The sequence below is a fragment of the Cibotium barometz genome, chromosome 37 (genome assembly GCF_041138505.1).
Source record: "Cibotium barometz isolate CiBa-2024 chromosome 37, ASM4113850v1, whole genome shotgun sequence".
NCBI lineage: Eukaryota > Viridiplantae > Streptophyta > Polypodiopsida > Cyatheales > Cibotiaceae > Cibotium > Cibotium barometz.
Window position 1 is genome coordinate 33,805,440 of NC_141082.1, and position 3,851 is coordinate 33,809,290.

Genomic DNA, 3,851 nt, shown 5'->3' on the forward strand with positions numbered 1-3,851 from the left:
AAAACATTCCCAATTTCATAGATTTGGTGTCTATGTTGATTATAGAAGAGAAGAGCTTGGGTGAAGACCAACAGTCTTCACAAAACAAAAATAGTTCAGAGCAACAGGGCTTCTACACAAGTTCAGGAAGAGGATGAGGTAGAGGAGGTCGTGGACGTGGCCAAGGAGATGGCCGAACAGGTAATCAGAATTATGGCTAGCAGTAGCAACAACAACATTCCCAGAATTCACAACAACAACAACAACAACACGCAGGTGGAAGAGGCAACAAATTTAGAGGCAGGGGGAGTCAAAGAGGTCGTGGAAATTGGCAAAGGCAGCATAATGATGCTCGTGGATGCTTTTATTGTGGTGAGCATGGACATGTGCAGGCAGATTGTTATTAGAAGCAGGCTGACATGCAAAATGGGAAATTGCAGCAAAACAACTATGCATCCTCGAGTAGAAACAATGAGGATAATGAAAGGTTGTTTGTTATATAGCATGTCGTTAATGCCATGTCTGAAAATGTTGAAGCAGCACATAAAGATGATGTATGGTACATCGATTCAGGTGCTTCAAACCACATGACAAGTCCTGGGGAGTGGTTCAAGGAGATGAAAAACCTTGAAAGACCAGGTTTTGATTGCTCATCCAATTGCCCATGCTGGAGATGTGACATTGTTTATGCAGGATGGCAAAGTGAAGTACCTTGCAGATGTACTTCATGTTCCAAACATAACAAAGAATCTGGTTTCAGTTGGCCAGATGATTGAGCAGGGTTTGCAGGTTCGGTTTAATCCTGATGGTTGTTATGTTGAAAACTTTAAAGATGTGCAAGTTGGTTGCAAAAGGCAACAGAGTGGACAGAATGTTTACATTGAATGTAAACATGCCTGAAGTGAGTGCTGCGATGTTTGTAAATGGTTCAAGAATTGTTGCAGACACAGACATTTGGCATAAAAGAATTGGACATGTGAATGTGCAAAGAATGAAGTTTATGCAGACTAAAGGAATTGTGACAGGGCTACCAAAGTTTAAAGTTGAAGGTATGCAGAAAATATGTGAAGCATGTCAATATGGGAAGGAAACAAAGCATGTATTTCCACGTGACAAAAATGTGAGAAGAAATGCACTAGATGTTGTGCATTCAGATGTATGGGGTCCTACGAAGACCATGTCTATGGGAGGCTACAGGTATTATGTGACATTTATTGATGAGGACCACAGAAGGAAAGTGTGGGTATACTTCATGAAGGAGAAGGGTGAGGTGTTCACTCATTTTCAAAATTTCAGAGTTATGGTTGAAAAGCAAACAAGGAAACATGTAAAGTGCCTAAGGTCACATGGAGGGAGAGAGTACTTCTCCAATGAGTACTCTAAATTTTTGAAGAAGAATGGTATTTAGAGACAGTTTACATGTAGATACACTCCGTAGCAAAATGGAGTTGCTGATGAGCAGAAAAACAAGCACATTGCTGAGACTGCGCGAGCATTGATGGGAGAGAAGAATATGCCACATAGCTATTGGGCTGAGGCTATTTCTACAGCAATTTAATGATCATGAACAGGACTCCAACTGATGTAACTCCAGAGAAAACTGATTTGTCTCATCTGAAAGTCCTTAGATGCATTACATATGTGCATGTGCCAGATGAGCTAAGAACTAAGCTAGATCCAAAAGCTGAAAAATGTGTGTTTATTGGGTATTCCCTTGAGTAAAAGGGATACAAGTGTTATAACCCTACTACATTTGAGTTGAGGGACGTGAGTTGAGGGTAAGCAAGGGATGTTGTTTTTGATGAGATGAGCAGCTGGTATGTTGATGAAAAAGAAGCTTGGGGCTGATGTGAGTGGAAATGTGGTTGCACAAAATGCAAGTCAGCAATCACAGTCTTTGAGTGGACCAGGAGAGTCCTCATCTAGTGGTTCAGTTTGATAGACCATGGAGTGGCAGGCTGCGTCATAATACCAGTCCTACAAATGTGATTAGTACATCACATAAAGGCAAAAAGAAAGTGATTGAGCCCCTTAGTATGCCTGACATTTCTACAGGGCATTCTCATGTTGATGGAGAGTCTAGTGGCTTAGAGATGAGCCTTGATGTGAGGATCTTGAGATACCAGCTATGAGAACACCTGGTGTAAAGAAGGCTATGGAAGCCATGAATGCAAAGCTGCGAAGACCTGGGAGAGTGAAGAATCCTATGCAGAGGTTTACCTATGATGGTTATGTGGCACATCACTATGCATACATAGCAAAAGTTATACAGATTGTAGAGCCCACATGCATTGATGAGGCTGTTAGAAATGTGTGTTGGGAGAAAGCTATGGATGAGGAGATGGATGCACTATATGGACATGAGACTTGGGATTTAGTGCAATTGCCTGAAGGCAAGAAAGCCATTGGATGCAAGTGGGTGTACAAAGTAAAACATAACAGTGATGCAAGCATAAGCAGGTACAAGGCTAGATTGGTAGCCAAACGATATGCTCAGACACATGGCATTGATTATGAGGAAACTTTCAGCCCAGTTACCAAGATGGTAACAGTGAGAGTTGTGATAACAGTGAGAGAGTCCATCTCTGGATCCAGAGATGGACATATAGGTTTAATGTCTGTCCCTCTCGTAGTCTAACCAAAATCATTCGATTTAGTTCTATTAACAAGGATTTTCTTCAGATAAATAATTATTTTTGGGTAAATACCAATTTAGTGATTTAATCACATAAAACATCTAAAGATATTCTTTCTACTATTTAATTTCTCAACTTTAATTTCCTAGGTGGAATTATGGTGAAAATTTCTCTTTTGTTATTAAACATTAATTCAAATCTTTCTCTACTTAAATATCATTAAGTTTTTTCTTTTAATTAAATACAAATATTCACACTTAAAATTCCTCATTTAAGGATTAGGTTCTAATTGTCATGGGAATTCCTCTTTTATCATAAAATGAATTTATCTAAAATTCCTCTTCAATTTAAATAAAAATATGCATTATTCCAAATATACCAAGAATTCCTCTTTTTTCATTTAAATGATTGAGTTCCAAATATGATGGGAATTTCTCTTGCATCATTTAAATTTATTCATGCATAAAATAATTTTAACTAAAATTTCTCTTAAAAATTAAATAAAAAATATCCATTAATTTAAATATGATAAGAATTCCACTTTTTTCATTTAAATTATTGAATTCAAAATATGATGGGAATTCCTTTTTCATCATTTAAATTTATTTATGTATAAAAATAATTTATCTAAAGTTTCTCTTTAATTTTAAATAAAAATATTTATTATATTAATATACCTATTTTTCTCTTTCTCCATTGAAATACATGGATCTCAATTATCATGGAAATTCATCTTTTATCATAAAAATGAAATTTCTAAAAATGTCTCTTTTTCTCTAATTAATTATTTATGCATAAATATTAAAGATTCACTTTCCATGGATATGATGAGAATTATTCTTTTAACATAGGATGACTAATCCTAAATTATTGTAGGAAGTCCTCTTTTCACATTATGCATAAAAATGATTTATGTATAAATTTTTAAAAATTTTACCATAGCTCTGCTCCTATCCTCCCTGATAGTTTTTAATAATTTAAAAAAGAATAAAACTTAGTAATACAATTATGATAGATTAACTATCAATATATCTAAATCCAATTTGTGTATCTAAATCATAAGTTCATCATAATTTATGTAACATAAAGCATTAAAAAGCCATTTCTTTAGCCTCTAGCTTAACTAGCATAAAGATTGATTTTAGAATTAAGAATTGCTCCATGAGAAGCATCATTTGAGTAGAGAATTGGTCATAGGAATGACCATTCTTTGGGAGAGAGAGAGATATAGTTAAA